Raw genomic sequence first — 23,324 nt, forward strand, 5'->3', positions numbered from 1 at the left:
ACTGCCAACCAAGACTTCTATATCCAGCAAAACTGTCCTTCAAAAATGAAGGAGAAATTAAAACATTTATAGACAAAAAGTCACTGAGAGAATTTGTGACCAAGAGACCAGCTCTGCAAGAAATACTAAAGGGAGCACTAGAGTCAGATACGAAAAGACAGAAGAGAGAGGTATGGAGTAAAGTGTAGAAAGAAGGAAAATCAGATATGATATATATAATACAAAAGCCAAAATGGTAGAGGAAAATATTATCCAAACAGTAATAACACTAAAAGTTAATGGACTGAATTTCCCAATCAAAAGACATAGAATGGCAGAATGGATTACGACCCAGCAATACCATTGCTGGGTATCTACTCAAAGGACTTAAAGGCAAAGACACAGACGGACATTTGCACACCAGTGTTTATAGCAGCATTATCTGCAGTTGCAAAGAGATGGAAACAGCCAAAATGTCCATCAGCGGACGAGTGGCTAAACGAACTGTGGCGTATACCTACGATGGAATATTGTGCAGCTTTAAGACAGACTAAACTTATGAAGCATGTAATTAGATGGATGGACCTGGAGAACATTATGCTGAGTGAGTCTAGCCAAGAACTAAAGGACAGATACTGTATGGTCCCACTGATGTGAACAGACATTCGAGAATCAGCTTGGAATATATCATTGGTAACAGAGTCCAGCAGGAGTTAGAAACAGGGTAAGTTAATGGGTAGTTGGAACTGAAGGGATACAGACTGTGCAACAGGACTAGATACAAAAACTCAAAAATGGACAGCACAATAATACCTAAGTGTAATGTAACTATGTTGGAACACTGAATGAAGCTGCACCTGAAATACAGTTTTTTGTTTGTTTGTTTGTATCTTTTGTTTTTGTTTTTTTTCTTTTTCCTTTATATATATATATTTTTTTTATTAGTATTATTATTTTAATTCTCTTCTCTATATTAACATTCTATATCTTTTTCTGCTGTTTTGCTAGTTCTTTTCCTAAATCGATGCAAATGTACTAAGAAATGATGATCATACATCTATGTGATGATACTAAGAATTACTGAGTGCATGTGTAGAATGGAATGATTTCTAAATGTTGTGTTAATTTCTTTTCTTTTTTTTGATTAATAAAAAAAAAAATTAAAAAAAAAAAAAGCCACAAATGGGTGGGCCACTGTGGCTCAGCAGGCAGAGTTCTCGGCTGCCATGCCAGAGACCCAGGTTCAATACCCAGTGCCTTCCGATGAAAAAAAAAAAGAGACATAATATTGCTTTGACCCACATCAATACAATGGGTAATGTACTTTTTCCATGTTTATGTTAAGAACTTTAACTGAAACTCTAAATAGCCAGTGATTGAGTATCCTGACTTAAAACTTGCTAGTGTGGAAACAGAAAAAAAATCAGCTTTTCTCTGTATTTTCCAGATGTCCTACAATGAACCTTTTATGTTTATAATTGGAAAGAAATGTATTCATGAAACAGGTCATGATCAGGCTCATTAAGTTAATTTCAAGGATATGAACTGATCTGCAGTTCAGAACACATGAAATGTAAAGACGATGTTTCTAAAAATCTAAATATGGCCTTTGCTATAGTTTCCAGAATATCAGGAAACCTCAGAGTGTCAATGAGTAATTCATAAATATCCTGTAGTTTATTTAAGAGTATTAATCAAAGAAAGTAGGAAAGACATTAAATATGTTTAAGGGATTTCAGTGCTTCCTAATGAAATCAGGAAATAAAAGACTTAAGAGGAACAACAGAGGCTCTCAGATGGTCAAGGACATTATGCCTGCCTCCACTGTCTAAAGAATACATTTTCTGCCCGACAACCAGAAAGGTGGTGAATTGGAAACGTGTAGGGCAGTTGTGGGGCAGCCTAGAGAAGCTCTTAAGTGTGCACTGACCCTTGTCTCCCTGGGAGTCCCCATGCTACTCTACCTGCCACTGCAACTCTCCCCTCCTGTCAGATGGGCATGGATAGTGTTACTAAAACCAAGGCAACAGAAGATGGGGTGAGGGTAAGAAAACCACAAGGAAGAAAAGAAAGGTTCCTTGTATCTGAAGTGTGAGAAAAACAATTCTACTGCAAGAACTTCAAGCATTATGTAGCTGTTCATGCAGTTGCAATCCTAGAATGTAACTACTTCTGACTATGAGTCCCTGAGAAACTTTTACAGGACTGGAATGAGCATAGTATATCTATTTAACTTGCTATTTTATTGCAAGGGATTTTCTTTCAAGTTATTAATCGAAATAGGAATATATACAAGTTTCTCTTTAGTCTGGAACTACTTTGCATAGCATTAGAATAAAGTAATATGGACTACTAAAAACAGTGCACACTTAAGGATTTAGAGTTATTACCAGGCCTTAATACCCCCCCCCACACATATACATTATATATATATATATATATATATATATATATACACACACATACATACATAGAAATATATACACATATATTCACATATTATAATCACATTCAAGCTCTTCTTGCTTTCAAATTCTTAAATTCCCTACCTAATTAAGTCCTTAGTTTACTATCAGACACTAACCTCACTGTGTAAGCCTGTCAGTGCACCATAAGGGAGGTTCACAAAATCAAAGCATTTATTTTTTTTACCTCTCATCTCAGAAGTAATGAGTCAGGGAAGCTAAGTAGGAAGGACAGCAGCTTTCTTTTATCAAAAATTTACTGAAAGATGATGTTATCTATTCTCAGTTATGAGGAACAAAATTTGAAGGGATTGGGGAGCTTAGAGGAGTTGAAAAAAGAATAGGGATGACATGCTAATAGCTTTACAGTGCAGGCAGTCCAGTCAGTATTTATGAGGTTTCATTGACATATTTGAATTATCAGGTCAAGGTTAAAAAAAAAAAAAAAGGTATAAAAATATTCTAGGAGTGATTGTTGTACTAAGGCAATATTCACACCTCTCCTCAAATTGGTATCCTTTAAGTGGGTGCAAATTGGATGGATTGGAAGCTATACAGCAAGTTCTGGCATGCTCATTACTTTTGGGGCTCCACCATTAATAACTATTTTGAGCTAAAAGTCTCTGTGACTGATAATTTCGATGATTAGAGCCTCTGATGAAGCCTCTCAGGAAGGCTCTACCTGAAAATATCCTTGGGGTTTTAGAGTCACTGTCACCCAGGTATGGCTACCAGGCACACAGTCCTTTTGAAAAGCAACTATTAGCTTCCTGAAGAGCTCTTATTGAAACTGAATGCCTGACCCATGTAGGCCTGTGAAATCTGGCCTGACAACCCTATTTGGGGGTGGCTTAACTGAGACCATGACTAATGATGTGAGAGGGGCCAAAAAACAACTTTGTCTGTCAAATGAAAATGGAATATTCAACAACACAGCTGGCCTGGCTCCACAGACATCCTGCTTTACATGACAAAGTGGCAGCTCTCAACGGGAAACTTTACTCAACCATATGAAGCAAAGCCACTGGCTTGATGGAGCTGTTAATTCACCCAGACTCTCCTAAATTCTGAGTCTGGTTCATTGATGGTTTTGCTAAACTGAAACAAGATTATTTCCACTGGACTACAGCAGCTGATAAATCTCAATGCCAGCTATGCAAAACTGAAAATGGATGTGGTCACCTCTACTCAGTGGACAGAACTCAAGGCAGTTCTCAGTTCTGCCCAATCCTCTCTGACAGATCTTCTCATAAGTATACTGACTCTTGGGCTGTTGCCAATACCCTGTTTGATCTGCCACTTGGAAAAAAACTAGACTGGCAGATTAAAGACACCCATCATAAGGCCATGAGCTGTGGCAACAAATTACAGTTGCTGATCGAACTTTCTGAGGCTCTCATGTAGATGTCCATGGTTAAGGACCTGTTCTCTACTGAGACTGAATGGAAGCTGCTGATGGAGTCTGTACTGTTCAAATTGTTACTATATGATACGATATAAATAATATCTATATGATGATATAGACATGAAAACTCATTCACCGTCAAAGACAAGGCACAAAGTGAAGGACTGCCTTCTCCTGCAGAGGCTACTGCTGTACGCCAGATTGGTGACTTCCTGCTGAAAGTTGATCTGGTTCTAAGTTGGCAGGCTAAAAGCGCACTGGAACTTTGATCACCTCCTCCCTCTGGCTATGGGTAGTACCTCATCACTGTTGACACTTTTTCAGGTCAAGGTGGTGCTGTTTCAGAACAGCCAGCCAACCGAGGTCACAGAAACTAATATGTGCCATGTGTTTGGTTTCCTGGACAGTTTGCAGTCTGACATTTGTATACCTTTTTTTCCACAAAAACTATTCAACAATGGCTTGATATTCAAGGTATTCAATGGACCTTGCATACACTCTGTTAACCACAGGTATTTGGTATTGCTGAGTGTTGAAACAGCCTCCATAAAAATCAACTTAGTTTAGTCTCCAGTATCTTAGATCAGCTAGAAGTAAAAACCTAAAATTGTGGAATTATAACCCATTCAAACTTTGAAACATGTTCTACAACTAATTGTGGTGCTGTGCTTTGAAATTTATTGTTTTTGTATATATATTATTTTCTACAAAAAAGAAAAAAAGTCGATTGAGATGATAAAAAAATATTTATGCATTCTAGCCTCCTATATTCTGGAGCAACTAGAAGGAAAAATCTGAGAAGATGGTATGGCAGCCCACGAAAAAATCTGAAATCCATTCTGTAACTACTTGTTGAAGAGTGCTTTGAAAACTATTTTTTTTCTTTGTTTACTTTGTATGTATGTTATATTGTACAATAAAAAAGTTTTAAAAAAAACTATTCTTTTTTTCTTTCTTTGCTTTGTATATATGTTATAACATACAATAAAAAAAGTTAAAAACAAACAAACCATAGAGGTCAGAAATCAGTGGGATAGCATATTTAAAGTCCTTAAGAAAAAAAAGTCAACCAATAATTCTATATGTGGCAAAATTATCTTTCAAAAGCGAGAAATTATACATTTACAGAAACACGTTACAAAAGCTGAATGAATTCATTACTAGAAGACCTGTTATGGTAATTTGAAGTTGAATGTACTCCCAAAAAGATCATGTTCTTTTAATCTTTTCCTGTGGGTGTAGACCATTTGTGGATGGGACCTTCTGATTAGGTTATTTCAATTGAGATGTGACCCATCTCATTTGAGTTGGGTCTTAATCCTCTTACTGGAGTCCATTATAAGAGGATAAAATACATACAGAAGCTAAGAAATGAAAGCAAGAGAAGCATAGAAAAAGCCCCTGAGAAGCTGATAGGAAGTCACTGATGCAAGAAGCTGGAAGCAATGAACCCCAGGAGAGAAGGCCCAGCAGGCGTTGCCATTTGCCTTGCTATCTAGCAAAGAGTCCAAGCTCACTGGTAGTTGGTCTTCCGAGAAGAATATTGCCCTATTGATGCCTTAATGTGGACAATTTTCACACTCTAGAAACTGTAAACTCATAAGTTAATAAACCCCCATTGTAAAAGCCAACCCATTTCGTGGTATATTACATTTTGTTGGTTTTAGCAAACCGAAACACCTGCCTGGCAAGAATTCTAAAGGAAGTTCTTCAGGCTGAAACTAGACAATAACTTGAAGGCATAAGAAAAAACAAAGAGCATTGGTAAAAACTACACAGCTAAACATAAAATCCTTTATTATTGTATTTTTGGCATATAACTGTTTTTCCCTCTATATGACTGTTCTAGTTTGCTAGCTGCTGGAATGCAAAATACCAGAAACGGAATGGTTTTTAAAAAGGGAAATTTAGTAAGTTGCTAGTTTACAGTTCTAAGACTGAGAAAATGTCCCAATTAACACGTCTATAGAAATGTTCAATCTAAGGCATCCAGGGAAAGATAACTTGGTTCAAGAAGGCCGATGAAGTTCAGGATTTCTCTCTCATCTGAGAAGGCACATGGTGAACACAGTCAAAGTTTCTCCCTCAGCTCGAAGGGCACATGGTGAGCACAGCGTCATCTGCTATTTTTCTCTCCTGGCTTCCTGTTTCATGAGGCTCCCCGGGAGGCATTTTCCTTCTTCATCTCCAAAGTGCTGGCTGATGGACTCTCTGCTTCGTGGTGCTGCAGCATTCTCTGCTCTCTCCAAATCTCCTACATTCTCCAAAATGTTTCCTCTTTTATAGGATTTGAGAAATTTATCAAGACCCAGCCAAATGGGTGGAGACATGTCATCACCTAATCCAGCTTAACAACCACCCATGATTAAATCACACCTCCAGGGAGATGATCTGATTACAGTTTCAAACATACAGTATTGAATAGGGATTATTCTGCCTTTATGAAATGGGATTTAGATTAAAACATGGATTTTCTAGGGTTTCCTTCAAACCAGTACAATGACTTACCAGGCAAATATGCACAATAAAATTTAAAATCTATGTTAATGGAATACAATGTATAAAGATATAATCTGAGATAATAACAATATAAAGGGACACAGGTGGAGATAGAGAGGTGAAAGTTTGCATGCAACTGAAACTACACTGGTACTTGTTGAACTAGGTTATTGTAGGGTTGGATTTAGTTTCCTCTTTGCTAAAGCAAACACCATTCAATGGGCTGGCTTAAACAATGGGACTCTATTGGCTCGCAGCTCTGAAGGTAGGAAAAGTCAAATTGAGTCATCATCAAGGTGATTCTCTCTTCTTGAAGCCTGGTGTTTTGGGGCTGGCTGCCATGATCCTTGGTCCTGGGCTCCTCTGTCACATGGCAATGTATATGGTACCTTCTCCTAGTCTCTCCCTTCTCTTTCGGTTCCCTTGTCTTTCATCTTCTTGCTTCCCATGGCTTTCCCTCCATCCACTTATATTTCATTCTGCTTCTAAAGGACTCCAGTAATAGAATTAGGACCCATCCTGATTGAGTTGGGCCACACCTTAACTCTTCCTCTTCTAGTTGTACCACAGTTCTTAATTGAACAATAGATCCTACTCACAATGGGTTCACATCCAAAGGAATGGATTGAGTTCAGAACATTTATTTTCTGGTTTTTTTTTTTTCCTGATGATTTTTCCAAACCATCACCTAGTATAAGATGCTACTAAGAAAATAACTTTAAAAACACGGAGGAAACAAAAGAAGAGAATCAAAATAGTACATTGGGGGAAAAAAAGCAACTAAATAAAAAGGCAGTAATAGAGTAATTGAGGAACAAAAAACTACATACAAGACATGGAGAAAACAAGTGGCCAAATGGCAGAAGTAAATTTTTGCTTCCAGTTATTACCTTAAATGATAACAGATTAAACTCCCTTAGTAAAAGGTAGATATTGGCAGATTGAATGAAAAAAAGGCATTATCCACCTATATGCTATTTACCAGAACCTCAAATTAGGTACAAAGATACACAGACTTGAAAGTAAAAGGTGGAAAAAGATATTCCATGCAAACAGTAATCAAAAGAGAGCAGGAATGGCTATATTATTGTCAGACAAAACAGTTTAAATAAAAAAGGTATTATAAGATGCAAGCAAGAATGTGATAAAGGTTAAATCCTGCAAGAAGACATAACGATATAAATATATATGCAGGGGTGTAAGAGTAGTTCAGTGATAGAATTCTTACCTGCCATGCGGGAGACCAAGGTTCAATTCAAGGCCCACACACTTCTCAAACAAACAAGCAAGCAAACAAATGAAAAACCAAATAAACAAAAATTCAGCAAATGGTGCTGCAATAAGGGGACACTCACATGGAAAAATAATGAAATGTGAACCCCACCATGACAGATGGAAAAGATAAATAAATAGATCTCTTTAATACAAACTTCACTACACCGTCTTCAATAATTGATACAAAAACTTCTAAATCGAAGATCAATAAGGAAATAGAGGACTTGAACAACTCTATTAAAACAATTAAAATAATATAAAGAGCATTCCACCTCAAAACTGCAGAATATACAAGTGTACATGGAAACTTTTCCAGGTTAGACCACATTAGGCCACAAATCAAACCTTAATAAATTAAAAAAATTGAAATTATACAAAGTATATTCTTGTACCACAATGGAATAAATTTAGAAATCAATAACAGAAGGAAAACTGGAAAATTTACAAATATGTAGAAACCAAACAACACATTGTTAAACAAACAATGTGTCAAAGAAGAAATCACAAAGGGAACTCACTGAGAAATATGAAAATGAAAACACAATATATCAAAACATATGGGATGTGAATCAGGGAGAGCCAAGATAGCAGCTTAGAGAGGTGTGGGATTTTCTTTGTCCTCCAGAGCAGCTAGTAAATAGCCAGGAACAGTACAGAAAAACTGCTGGGGCCACATCAGTGCCCCTCCCCCACAGGCTGCTACTCAGAGGGGAAAAGAAAGAGACTTTACTAGAAGTAAAATAAGCAAAAGAAAATATAGGGAAAAGAATGGAAAAATATGAGCAGAGACTCACTGAACTGAATGACAACATGAAGCTCACGAATATACGTGTTGTGGGTGTCCCAGAAGGAGAAGAGAAGGGAAAAGGAGGAGAAAAACTAATGGAGGAAATTATCACCATAAATTTCCCAACTCTTATGAAAGAGTTAAAATTACAGATCCAAGAAGTGCAGCATACCCCAAAGAGAATAGATCCAAACAGGCATACTACAAGACACTTACTAATCAAAATGTCAGATGTCAAAGAGAAAGAGAGAATCTTGAAAGCAGCAAGAGAAAAACAATCCATTACATACAAGGGAAGCCCAATAAGACTATGTGTAGATTCTCAGCAGAAACCATGGAGGTGAGAAGACAGTGGGATGATACATTTAAGATACTAAAGGAGAAAAACTGCCAACCAAGAATTCTATATCCAGCAAAACTGTCCTTCAAAAATGAGGGGGATATTAAAACATTTGCAGACAAAAATTCACTGAGAGATTCTGTGACCAAGAGACCAGCTCTAAAAGAAATACTAAAGGGAACACTAGAGACAGATAAGAAAAGACAGGAGAGAGAAGCGTGGAGAACAGTATAGAAATAAAGACTCTCAGTAAAGGAAAAAGAAGAAAAATTAGATATGATTTTTATAAGTATATAAAATATTTTTATATAAAATATAAATACAACGTCCAAAAGGCAAAATGGTAGAAGGAAGTACTGCCCGTTCAGTAATAACACTAAATGTTAATGGATTAAACTCCGCAATCAAAAGACATAGACTGGCAAAATGGATTTAAAAACAGGGCACATCTATATGCTATCTACAGGAAATGCATCTTAGACCCAAGGATAAACATAGGTTGAAAGTGAAAGGTTGGGAAAATATATTCCATGCAAACAACAATCAGAAAAGAGCAGGAGTAGCTGTACTAATATCCAACAAATTAGACTTCAATAGTGAAACAGTTAAAAGAGACAAAGAAGGACACTATGTATTAGTAAAAGGAACAAATCAACAAGAAGACATAACAATCATAGATATTTATGCACCAAGCCAGAATGCACCAAAATACACGAGGCAAACACTGAAAACACTGAAAAGAGAAATAGATGCATCTACCGTAATAGTTGAAGACTTCAATTCCCCACTCTCATCAATTGATAGAACATCTAGACAGCAGATCAATAAAGAAACAGAGAATTTGAATAATACAATAAATGAGCTAGACTTAACAGACATATATAGAACATTACGCCCCAGAATAGGATACACCTTTTTCTCAAGTGCTCATGGATCATTCTCAAGCATAGACCATATGCTGGGTCACAAAGCAAGTCTCGATAAATTTAAAAAGGCTGAAATCATACAAAACACTACCTCAGATCATAAAAGAATGAAGCCCCAAAACAGTAATAGGCAGAGTGCCATAAAATTCACAAAAATATGGAGAATCAACAACACATTCTTAAACAACCAGTGGGTCAAGGAAGAAATTACAAGAGAAATCAGTAAATATCTCAAGGCAAATGAAAATGAAAACACAACATATCAAAATTTATGGGATGCTGCAAAGGCAGTGCTAAGAGGGAAATGTATTGCCCTAAATGCCTATATCAAAAAAGAAGAAAGAGCAAAAACCAAGATATTAACTGTCCACTTGGAAGAACTAGAGAAAGAATAGCAAATTAACCTCAAAGCAAGCAAAAGGAAAGAAATAATGAAGATTAGAGCAGAAATAAATGAAACTGAGAACATGAAAACAATCAAGAAAATCAACAAAACCAGAAGCTGGTTCTATGAGAAAGTCAATAAGATTGATGGACCCTTAGTGAGGTTGACAAAAAGAAGAAGTGAGAGGATGCAAATAAATAAAATCAGAAATGGAAGAGGAGACATAACCACTAACCCCACAAAAATAAAGGAAGTAATGAGAGGATACTATGAACAACTTCATGCTAATAAGCTAGACAATGTAGGTGAAATGGACAACTTCCTAGAAAGGCATGAACAACCTACATTGACTTGAGAAGAAATAGACGACTTCAACAAATCAATCACAAGTAAAGAAATTGAGTCAATCATTAAAAAGCTCCCCAAAAAGAAAAGTCCAGGACCAGATGCCTTCACATGTGAATTCTATGAAACATTCAAGAAAGAATTAGTACCAATCCTAATTCAAAAAAAATTGAAGAGGAGGAAAACCTACCTAACTCATTCTATGAAGCCAACATCACCCTCATACCAAAGCCAGACAAAGATATTACAAGAAAAGAAAACTACAGACCAATCTCTCTAATGAATATAGATACAAAAATCCTCAACAAAATTCCTACAAGTCGAATCCAGCTGCACATTAAAAAAATTATACACCATGACCAAGTAGGATTCATTCCAGTTATGCCAAGATGGTTCAATCATCCTTGATTGAATTGTAATTGATTACAATTACAATGTAATTGATTACAATTATAGTGTAATTTATTGTAATCAATTAATGTAATACACCAAATCAAAGCAGAAAAACCACATGATCATCTCGATTGATGCAGAAAAGGCATTTGACAAAATTCCACATTCTTTCTTGTTGAAAACACTTCAAAGGATAGGAATAGAAGGGAACTTCCTCAACATAATAAAGGGAGTGTGGTAGTTAGATTCAGTTGTCAACTTGGCCAGGTGAAGGCATCTAGTTCTGTTGCTGCAGACACGAGCCAATGGTACGTGAAACTCATCTGTTGCTGATTTACATCTGCAGTTGGCTAGGAGGCATGTCTGCTGCAATAAATGACGTTTGACTCAATCCTGGTGCTTAAATGAGAAAGTGCAACTGAGCACAGCCCAAGCAGCTCAGCATTCCTCACCTCAGCACCTGCAGCTCAGCATTCCTCACCTCAGCACCTGCAGCTCAGCATTCCTCACCTCAGCACCTGCAGCTCAGCCCAGGCCTTTGGAGGTGCAGAAAAGAATCACCCCGGGAAAGTTGTTGGAACCTAGAGGCTAGGAGAGAAAGCGAGGAGACCATCTTGTGCCTACCAATGTAAGAACCTCAGTGGAAAGTTAGCTGCCTTTCCTCTGAAGAACTAACAAAATAAATCCCCCTTTATTAAAAGTCAATCCGTCTCTGGTGTGTTGCATTCCGGCAGCTAGCAAACTAGAACAGGGAGTATATGAAAAACCTATAGGTAACATTATCCTCAATGGGGAAAAACTGAAAACTTTTCCCCTAAGATCAGGAACAAGACAAGGATGTCCAGTATCACCACTGTTATTCAACCTTGGGTTGAAAGTTCTAGCCAGAGCAATTAAACAAGTAAAAGAAATACAAGGCATCAGAATTGGAAAGGAAGAAGTAAAATTCTCACTGTTTGCAGATGATATGATACTGTATGTCAAAAACCCTGAAAAATCCACAGCAAAACTACTAGAGCTAAAAATGAGTACAGTAAAGTGGCAGGTTACAAGATCAACACTCAAAAATCTGTAGTATTTGTATACACTAGTGATGAACAATCTGAGGGGGAAATCATGAAAAATAAATAAATAAATAAATAAATGGGAACTCCTCAAAATTAAACACTTCTCTGCATCAAAGATCTTCGTCAAGAAAGTAAAAAGAGAGCCTACATAATGGGAGACAATATTTGGAAATGATATATCATATAAAGGTCTAGTATCCAGAATATAGAAAGAGACTGTTCAACTCAACAACAAAAAGACAGACAGACTTGAACAGACACTTCTCAGAAGAGGAAATACAAATGGCCAAAAGGCACATGAAAAGATGCTCAACATCCCTAGCTATTAGGGAAATGCAAATCAAAACCACAATGAGATATCATTTCACACCCACCAGAATGGCCATTATCAATAAAACAGAAAACAACAAGTGCTAGAGAAGATGTGGAGAAAGAGCCACACTTATCCACTGTTGGTGGGAATGTCAAATGGTAAAACCACTGTGGAAGACAATGTGGCAGTTCGTCAGGAAGCTAAGTATAGAATTGCCATATGATCCAGCAATACCATTGCTAGGTATCTACTCAGAGGACATGAGGGCAAGAATACAAATGGACATTTACACAACAATGTTTATAGAAGCATTATTTACAATTGCCAAGAGATGGAAACAACCAGACTTGTACACGGAAACTACAAAACATTGCTCAAGGAAATCAAAGAAGATCTAAATAAATGGAAGGACATTCCATGTTCTTGGATGGAAAACCAAATATTGTTTATTGTTATGATGTCAATTCTACCCAAAGTGATTTACAGATTCAACATAATCCCAACCAAAAAAACTTTACCACCAGGGAAACATTAGGGACACCCAAATCAATAGCCCAAGTCCTTGATCTTGATTGAGGCTTGCTCTTGTGAAGCTTATGTATGTAGTGGAGAAGTTCAGCCTACCTATAGGTATGCCTAAGAATCAGAATTGTAAAACTTCTAAAAAAGTACATAGGGAAGCTTTAGTACCTTGTGTTAGGCAATGGTTTCTTAAATTTTACATCTAAAACACAAGCAACAAAAGAAAAAGTAGATAAATGGTACCTCAAAATTTTTGTGTATCATAGCACTTCATCATGAAAGGAAAAAGATAACCTACACAAAGGTAGAAAATATTTGGAAACCACATATCTGATACGGGTTTAACATCCAGAATATATAAAACAACCCTTCAACTCAAGAACAGAAAACAAACAACCCAATTTACAAATGGGCCAAAGACTTGAACAGACATTCTCCAACGAATATATAAAAATGGCCAAAAAAAAAAAAAAAAACACATGAAAGATGTTCACTATCTTTAGCCAGTAGGAAAGGCAAACGAAAACCACGAGATACGATTTCACTAGAATAGCTCCTACTAAAAAAAAAAAAAAAAGGAAAAATTACAAGTGTTGGAGAAGATGTGGATACACAGGAACACTCATTCACATAATGGATAAAGAATATGTGGTATAGATACACAAAGGAATATTATTCAACCATAAAAAAGAAGTGAAATGCTGGCACATGTTATAATATGGATGACCCTTGAAGACATTATGTTGAGTGAAATAAGTCTGACACAGAAGGATATATTTTATTATTTCTCTTATATGAAATACTTAGAATAAGCAACTTCATAGAGATAGTAAACAAAATAGTGGTTATCAGGTATCGGTAGAGGGAGGAATAGAGAGTCATTGCTAAATGAGTATGAGTATGTGATGATGAAAATATTCTGGAAATAGATAACTGGTGAAAGTTACACAGTATTCTTAATGTACTAAATGCAAAAAGATTGTCCACTTAAAATGGACATGATTTTTATATTATGTATCTTTTACCACAACTAAAAATAAATAAATCATTTAAAAGAAAATCAAAATAGTAATACTACATCAACGAAAGCAGGGCGGCGGGGTGCTGGGTTTAGCAGCCAGAAGCTAACCTCATGTCACCTTCACATATCTAGCCACCATTTTCTGTCATTTACTTTTACATCCATAAAATGGATATCTTTCCAATCCTATCAAATGAAGACAAAAATTATTCCTTCCAAGCACTTGAACTTACTGCTCTCTTTGACAAAAGTCTTATACGTAGCCTCCAAGGAATTGGGCAAAGCAGTTGTATCACAACTCACCAATTCCTCTGTTATCCTCATAGCCAAATTCATTTTCACTGGCTCCTAGTTAGCTTAGGGTGGGGTTTCTGATTTCCCAGGTTGACATTCATAGGGCTGTTTTTGTTTGTTCATTTGTGTTCTAGTTTGCTAGCTTCTAGAATGCAATATACCAGAAACAGAATGGCTTTTAAAAAGGGGAATTTAATAACTTGCTCGTTTACAGTTCTAAGGCCGAGAAAATGTCCCAATTACAACAAGTCTATAGAAATGTCCAAAGGCATCCATCCAGGGAAAGATACCTTGGTTCAAGAAGGCCGATGAAGTTCAGGGTTTCTCTCTCAAGTGAGAAGGCACATGGCGAACACAGTCAGGGCTTGTCTTTCAACTGGAAGGGCACATGGCGAACACGGTGTCATCTGCTAGCTTTCTCTCCTGGCTTCTGGTTTCATGAAGCTCCCCTGGAGGCATTTTCCTTCTTCATCTTCAAAGGTTGCTGGCTCGTGGACTCTCTGCTTCGTGGTGCAGCATTCTCTGCTCTCTCCGAATCTCCTTCATGCTCCAAGATGTTTCCTCTTTTATAGGACTCCAGAAACTTATCAAGACCCACCCAAATGGGTGGAGACATGCCATCACCTAATCCAGCTTAACAACCACTCATGATTAAATCACATCTCCAGGGAGGTGATCTGATTACAGTTTCAAACATACAGTATTGAATAAGGATTATTCTGCCTTTATGAAATGGGATTTAGATTAAAACATGGCTTTTCTAGGGGACATACATCCTTTCAAACCAGCAGTTTGTTTGGGGTGCATGGTCCGGGAATCGAACCCGGGTCTTCTGCATGAAAAGTAAGCATTCTACCACTGAACCACCAACATTCATAGGGTTTTATGCTTAGCCTCTGCTACTACATGTAGCTATTTACACATTGGTGAAGGCTTAAGTATTCCAAAGTCATCCCCAGGAGATTTTGGAATAAGTGGCACCCAGGTGAAGTCTACTTCAGATCATGCTCTAGGATAATAGGGAGCTGCATACATTCTGAGCAAGGGTTCCAGAACAAAATGGTTATGATGATAATCTTCCTCACAGCAGCATAGCATTGAGTCATCTGACCTGTGTAAGTAAAAATTCAGTGAGAAAGTGGAAACAGCTGATCTTGAAACAGTGTTTAAATCTAGGTGAAAAAATGAACTCGTAGGAGGGATAAGATAGAGTGTCATCCTGTTTCTTTTCATAAGAGTCCGAAACCATTCCATTTCTTTTTGGTGGAATGGGCCTGTTTCTAAATTCTGTTTTCTCAATTCTCTGATGAATGTCATACACAAATCTTATTCTTCTTTCTTTCACCTCAAGTAATGTCTAAGAAAAGTAATTCTCAAAATTATATCAACAGGGGAAAATATCATGCCTTAAACCTGACTTAATATTCAGACCGAGTCTCAAAAAAATAGAATAGACACAAAGCACAGATGATGATGATTTTCAAGGAAGTCCTAGAGATCCTCTAGGTACCTAATGTTCCACAGTGCATACTTTCAAAATATATTAGATTGAAAGAACAGAACCCAAGGCTAGCATTTGAGTAAATGGGTGTGTGGTAGTTAGATTAGTTGTCAACTTGGCCAGGTGAAGGCACCTAGTTCTGTTGCTGTGGTCATGAACCAATGGTAGGTGAATCTCATCTGTTGCTAATTACATCTGCAGTCGGCTAGGAGGCGTGTCTGCTGCAATGAGTGACGTTTTGACTTAACTGGCCGGTGCTTAAATGTGAGAATGCAATGTAGCACAGCCAAGCAGCTCGGCATTCCTCATCTCAGCACTAGCAGCTCAGCCCAGGCCTTTGGAGATGCAGAAAAAAATCACCCCGGGGAAAGTTCTTGGAACCCAGGGGCCTGGAGAGAAGACCAGCAGAGACCATCTTGTGCCTTCCACATAAGAAAGAACCTTGGTGGAAAGTTAGCTGCCTTTCCTCTGAAGAACCAACAAAATAAATCCCCTTTTATTAAAAGCCAATCCGTCTCTGGTGTGTTGCATTCCAGCAGCTAGCAAACTAGAACAGGGTGTATTGTTTGTACCCAGCAACTTAGTCACAACCTCACCTCAAGTTTATCCTGCCGTTTGCTGCTCAGTTTGACAATCCATGAAATGGGGACAGAGTGGGGGGGAATCTGTCCCTTTCCAGGGCCACTAGAGAGGAGAATCAAAAGAACTATATGCTTAGAAGCTCTTGGTCTAACCAGGACTAATGCCTACATTCATCCCCACCCCTCCCAGCCTCATTCACATTAAGAATGTCCCTTAATCCAGAAACATGAAGTCTCCAGGAAATGAAACATGTGGCAAAGCCTACATTCTTTATTTTTTCTGCAAGAGTATAATTTGGGTAATAGTTATACTGACTTTCTTTTTAGAAAGGCGTTGATGGAATCAAAATTGTTTATTTTGGTTTTGTTTATGGGAATCAAAACTTGGGAACTCAGGGAATCATGACGGAAGGTTGGGAATAGTCAGTGCCGCACATCCCTCTCAAGGGGCGCCCATTCTCGACCAAGGTACGAAGGCTTGAGTCAAGAACTATCAGTCATCTTGGTAATACCCGGTTGGACCTGTAACGTTTTAGGAAAAAAGCCAGGAGGGCTTTCAGGAACTGTATCCAATACTCCAAACTCACTGTATTCAACAATTCAGATATGGCAGAAGTGAAGTCAATGTTCCGGGAAGTTCTTCCAAAACAAGTTGTCTGTGGAAGATGTAACCACAATGGTGCTGTGTAAACCCAAACTTTTACCCTTGAAATCTCTGACTCTGGAAAAACTGGAGAAAATGCAGCAAGCTGCACAGGATACAATTCGCCAACAAGAAATGGCAGAGAAGGAATCACAGCAAAGAACCAACTGAATGATGATTTGGCACTTCCACAAGCACCCCACCAACTATTTAATAACTAGAAAATAATATGCTGAAAATAGTATTTGTTGATAAAACCAATAGTATTCATATAAATGATACAAAATACCCAAGACTGATGAAACCTATATTGTGAATTTTAAAATGTTGGTTGCTGTTGAACACAAAGCTTTAAACTAAATTTTACAGTTTGTTTACCCAAGTGTTTAGAACTGCAAATTTTTATTCAACATTCCTATTGCTGTCAAGTTTTATGGATAACATTCTTAGGCACTAAGTATCGAAATGCAACTTTCTGTTTACAGAGAATCAACTACACCTCTATTAAAAACCTACATTTGAAGATACATTCTAATCATGAATAAGGTGTTCATGTTGGGCTTTTATGTTACCTAACATAATATTTTACTAATTTTATGCATCCTATCATGTTTAAAGCTAACTTGCCTGACTGATCCTAATCAATGACAAAACTGTTTTCTTAAACAAATTTGAGTTTAAAAAAACCCTTATCTATTCCATATAGTCACCTATATTCTTAGTTTTATTAATTTTTTTAATTATATGGCTATCTTTACCTTCCAGGTATCAAACAATTAAAAACCTGAAAGTGATTATTATAATTATCTATATAAAACACAGTAATGTGAACTTTAAAGAACTCGTGAAAAATATTTGAAGTTAAGTTCAGCCTTTTAGCTCTAAAAGACTATACTTAAACCTATAATAGGTATATTTCTAAGCATACCTCTGTAAATTCTGACTATAATTCTAGATTGGTTTGCATTAGTCAATAATAGACTATTTAAATTCACACAGGCCTTGAGGCCTTGCTGAATAATTAGGCTCTACAAAAGATAGATTAGAAATGTGATCATTCTTTAGATCACTGTTATTTATTCATAGCTAGTATTATTGTCTCAGACACCGGTAATGTAAAAAGTCGAGTATTTGAAGAATAATTTTTATAACACTAGCATTCAGTAATGGACTTTAAGAATAATGAAAGATATTACACAAATTTTAGAAACTTCATTAAGCTCCAGATATGATCAGTATATACGAGACTTAAATATGCATGTTTTTCCCTAATTTAATATTAAAAGAATTTATTTACTACTGTACTTTTGATTTAAATGCTTATTCACTAGATTCAAATGTGATTCTTTATATGATTTAAGATTTGCTGTGTAAAATAAATTTTAAGTTTTTAAAAAGACCTAAAATAAATGTACTTCCAATAAAGAATCAACACTGCTTCAAAAAAAAAAAAAAAAAAAAACTTGGGAACTCAGAGTGATTTGATCAGTTACTGGAAAAGTATTTGCAAAGCTCCCTTTGGGGAATGGTGAGAATGGGGGAAAATTCAACCTCCCCAAGTTGAATTCTTGATATTCTCAGAAGCAGTGCAGACACCCAAAGCAACAGGCCGAGCTCCCAGTCTTGGTGCTTGTTCATATGAAACTTAACCCCAGAAAGGAGAGGGCAAGCCTACTTAAAATTAGGCCTAAGAGTCACTCCCAAGAGAGCCTCTTATGTTGCTCAGATGTGGCCTCTCTCTCCAGCCAACACAACAAGCAAACTCACCACCCTCCCCCTGTCTACGTGGGACATGACTCCCAGGGGTGTGGACCTTCCTGGCAACGTGGAACAGAATTCCTAGAATGAGCTGAGACTCAGCATCAAGGGATTGAGAAAACCTTCTCGACCAAAAGGGGGAAGAGTGAAATGAGACAAAGTGGCAATGGCTGAGAGATTCCAAACACAGTCGAGAGGTTATCCTGGAGGTTATTCTTATGCATTAAGTAGATATCACCTTGTTATCTAAGAGGAAATGGAGAGGCTGGAGGGAACTGCCTGAAAATGGAGAGCTGTGTTCCAGTAGCCATGTTTCTTGATGATGATTGTATAATGATACAGCTTTCACAGTGTGACTGTGTGATTGTGAAAACCTTGTGTCTGATGCTCCTTTTTTTTTTTTTAGTTTTTTTTTAAATTAATTAAAGAAAAAAAGAAATTAACACAACATTTAGAAATCATTCCATTCTACATATGCAATCAGTAATTCTTAACATCATCACATAGATGCATGATCATCATTTCTTAGTACATTTGTGATGCTCCTTTTATCTACCTTGCAACAGATGAGTAGAACATATGGAATAAAAATAAATAATAGAGGGAACAAATGTTGAAATATATTTAGTTTGAAATGCTAGTGATCAATGAGAGGGAGGGCTAAGGGGTATGGTATGTATATTTTTTGTTTTTCTCTGTTTTCGTTTTGTTTCTTTTTCTGTTGTCTTTTTATTTCCTTTCCTGAATTGATCCAAATGTTCTAAGAAATTATCATGATGATGAATATGCAACTATGAGATGATATTGTGAATTACTGATTATATATGCAGAACAGAATGATCAAAATAGGAATGTTTGTGTTTATTTGGTATTTTTTTGTATTTAAAAAAATAAATTTAAAAAAATGGAAAGAAAAAAAAACTTGGAAACAATTTGTTTCCCCTGACAAAGCAAGGTCTCTCAGAGGATTTTCAAATTCCCTAATCAGTTAACAATTTTGAACCCCATATTCCTTTACCAACAGAGATTTTTGAAAATTAAGAGATGGGAGAAATGACAGAGAGGAAGGGAGAACTTTATGGGGGATTTTTGGATGTGGACTTCACAGCAGAGCACAATCCTCCCTCTGTCATCATTATGCATTAAGTTGTAGACACCACTTGATAAAACACTGTTTCTAAGGAAATGACAATTAGTCCTCTGAGAAGTGACTAGTCAGCAAGATTTCTATCGCAAATTATTTCTCATTAAGCTACCACATTTCATTTTCCTGATTATTAAAGTATATTTTCATTATAAAACTTTTTGAAAAATACTGGAAAGTATAAAGAATAAGATAAAAATTATACTTAATCCCTTCTCCCAGTGACAACCACTGTTAACATTTTGATATGTATATATATATCTTTACAGATATTACAGATACATAAAGACATACATATGTTATACAAATAACATCATACTCTTCATAACATGTATACCTATCTCCCCTTTAGTGCTAACATATTATTACCATATTTCCATTTGGTATAATTATTAAGCTGTGTTTACTTTCAAGACCTAGATTAGAAGGGACTGGAAATCATTCCACCTTTTATTTATTTATTTATTTTTCTATCCCACCTTTTTTAATGGTCCAAGTCACCCCAATATTTTTTGATAGGTTCAAAGATTACTAAGGTAGGTAGCTGCTTAGGGCAGAGAAGGCACATTCACAAAATCTCCAGTTTAAACGTTTGAAGTTATTGCTGATTGAAACTGAACAGATAATCTTATTTGTTCATGTGTTAAAACCATTTTATTAAATATAAATACCTAAAACATACAATAATTTTATAACTATTTTGCCATTTCTTATTTTCAGATATACTTGTGATCTCAAAAATGAAAGTGACCTAGGACTCTCCAGATCTCTGAATAGTCTGGAGCAGGTCACTGGCATTTCGCCTTATTTGTACCCCCAAGGTAATGCAGAAGGTTAATAATCAGAAATAGTTCTAGTCCTAAACTTTCTTCCCCCTCTCCTGCACTCCTTCTTCATGCACTGTCCAGCAGATTCTGCCCAAGCTCACTTTCTTGTTTGTATCCAGAACTAGCCATTTTCTGAGGAAGAGTTGCTTTATCTACTTATGACTAAGGACCAGAAATGCTCTTCCCCTCTCTCCCCAACCTCCACCCAACAGACAATTTGACAGTCCTGTGATCCTCTCATCCCTTCACATCCTGACCCTCCACTCCATGCCTAAAACACCAAAACAAAACAAAACAAAAACAAAAAACAGGTTTTTTGGATTGGACAGCACAAAATACTTGAAAAGGGCTGGACTTTAAAAAATAAGGTGGGGGGTGGCACATAGAACCTGGAGATACATATAGCAACGTACCAACTTACGCTCTTGATTAACAAACCTGAGGAATGTGGGTCCAGCTCTGAAAAGGATGTGTGTTTTTTTGCTTTGTTTCTACTCATTAACTCCTCATTAGCTAGAGCTGCAAGGCTTCTCAGGCTCTAACTGCCACAGGCAAGGGTGGAATTTAGCTTGTCTGAGAGACAAAGAGGCTGGTCAGGAAAAGAATTAATTTCCTGGAGGCTGTGCCTTCCCCAGGAGGGGGGTGGGACCCAGCTCAGGTGGAATCCCTCCTTCAAGGAATTCAGATCCCAGGGTCTAGAAAACAGAAACTGTTAAAGTCCGCCTACAGCCTCTCCTCTGTCTCAACCATGCCTCCAGGATAGGGAGATTATGCTGAACTTAAAAGCACTGCATCACTGTAGCCATGTTTCTTGAGGATGATTGAATAATGATATAGCTTTCACAATGTGACTGTGTGACTGTGAAAACCTTGTGTTTGATGCTCCTTTTATCTACCTTGTCAACAAACAAGTAGAACATATGGAATAAAAATAAATAATGGGGGAACAAATGCTAAAAGAAATTTAGTTTGAAATCCTAGTGATCAATGAAAGTGAGGGGTAAAGGGTATGGTAGGTATAATCTTTTTTTTTCTTTTCTGTGCTCGTTTTATTTCTTTTTCTATTGTCATTTTATTTCTTTTTCTGAATTAATGCAAATGTTCTAAGAATTGATGAATATGCAACTAAGTGATGATACTGTGAATTACTGATTATATATGTTGATGTTTTATATGGTTTGTTAATTTTTCTAATTAATAAATAAATTTTAAAAAAAAGAAGATATTGGTAAAAGAATGGGAAAATATGATCAGGGATTCAGGGAATTGAATGACAACATGAAGCACATGAATATACGTGTTGGGGTATCCCAGAAGCAGAAGAAAAGGGAAAAGGAGAAGAAAGACTAATGGAAGAAATGATCACTGAAAATTTCTCATCTCTTATGAAGGACATAAAAGTACAGATCCAAGAAGTGCAGCATACCCCAAACAGAACATATCCAAATAGATATACTCCAAGACATTTACCAATCAGGCTGCTGGATGTCAAAGAAAAAAGAGAATTTTGAAAGCAGCAAGAGAAAAGCAACCCATCAAATACAAGGGAAGCCCAATAATACTATCTGTAGATTTTTCAGCAGAAACCATGCAGGTGAGAAGACAGTGGTACGATATATTTAAGATTCTAAAAGAAAAAAACTGCCAACCAAGAATTCTATATTCAGCAAAGTTGTGCTTCAAAAATGAGGTGGAAATTAAAACATTTTCAGACAAAAAGTCAAAGAGAGAATTTGTGAACAAGAGACTGGCTCTGAAAGAAATACTAGAGACAGCATTAGAGCCAGATAGGAAAAGACAGGAGAGAGAGGTGTGGAGAAGAGTGTAGAAATGATGACTATCAGTAAAGGTAGAAAGAGAAAAAAATTAGATATGACATATAAAATCCAAAAGGCAAAATGGTGGAAGAAAGTACTGCCCTTACAGCAATAACATTAAAGGCCAATGGATAAAATTCCCCAATCAAAAGACATAGACTGGCAGAATGGATTAAAAAACAGGGAACATCTACAATGCATACAGGAGATGCATTTTAGGATAAACAGAAGTTGAAAGTGAAAGGTTGGGAAAAGATATTTCATGCAAATAACAATCAGAAAAGAGCAGGAGTAGCTATACTAATACCCAACAAATTAGACTTCAAATATAAAACAGTGCAAAGGGACAAAGAAGGACACTACGTATTAATGAAAGGAACAATTCAACAAGAAGACATAACAATCATAAATATTTATGCAACGAGCCAAAGTGCTCCAAGATACATGAGGCAAATACTGAGAAGAGAAATAGACACATCTACCATAATAGTGGGAGACTTCAATTCCCCACTGCCATCAATGGTTAGAACATCTAGACAATGGATCAATAAAGAAACAGATAATTTGAATGACAATAAATGAGCTAGACTTAACAGACATTTATAGAACATTAAACCCCACAACAGCAGGATACACCTTTTTCTCAAGTGCTCATAGATCATTCTCAAGGATAGACCATATGCCAGGGCACAAAGCAAGTCTCAATAAATGTCAAAAGATTGAAATCATACAAAATACTTTCTCAGATCATAAAGGAACGAGGTAGGAAATCAGTAATAGGCAGAGTGCCAGAAAATTCACAAATATATGGAGGCTCAACAACACACTCTTAAACAACCAGTGGGTCAAGGAAGAAATTACAAGAGAAATCAGTAAAATATCTCGAGGCAAATGAAAATGAAAATATAACATATCAACATTTATGGGATGCAGCAAAGGCAGTGCTAAGAGGGAAATGTATTGCCTTAAATGCCTATATCAAAAAAGAAGAAAGAGCAAAAAAAAAAAGGAATTAACTGTTCACTTGGAAGAACTAG

The 23,324-nt window shown here is 36.6% G+C and overlaps 1 protein-coding gene and 1 pseudogene across 10 annotated transcripts in view; one reads left to right on the plus strand and one right to left on the minus strand.

The window, feature by feature from the left end:
• ACACA (acetyl-CoA carboxylase alpha) overlaps positions 1-23,324 on the minus strand; it is a 449,622-nt gene that overhangs the window by 372,719 nt on the left and 53,579 nt on the right. The window lies entirely within an intron of this gene.
• Positions 16,546-17,911, plus strand: LOC143687775 (BBSome-interacting protein 1 pseudogene; annotated as a pseudogene). The gene is made up of 2 exons (XR_013177680.1): positions 16,546-16,566; positions 16,659-17,911. The product of XR_013177680.1 is annotated as a BBSome-interacting protein 1 pseudogene (transcript).

This window comes from Tamandua tetradactyla, chromosome 6 (genome assembly GCF_023851605.1).
Source record: "Tamandua tetradactyla isolate mTamTet1 chromosome 6, mTamTet1.pri, whole genome shotgun sequence".
Classification (NCBI taxonomy): domain Eukaryota; kingdom Metazoa; phylum Chordata; class Mammalia; order Pilosa; family Myrmecophagidae; genus Tamandua; species Tamandua tetradactyla.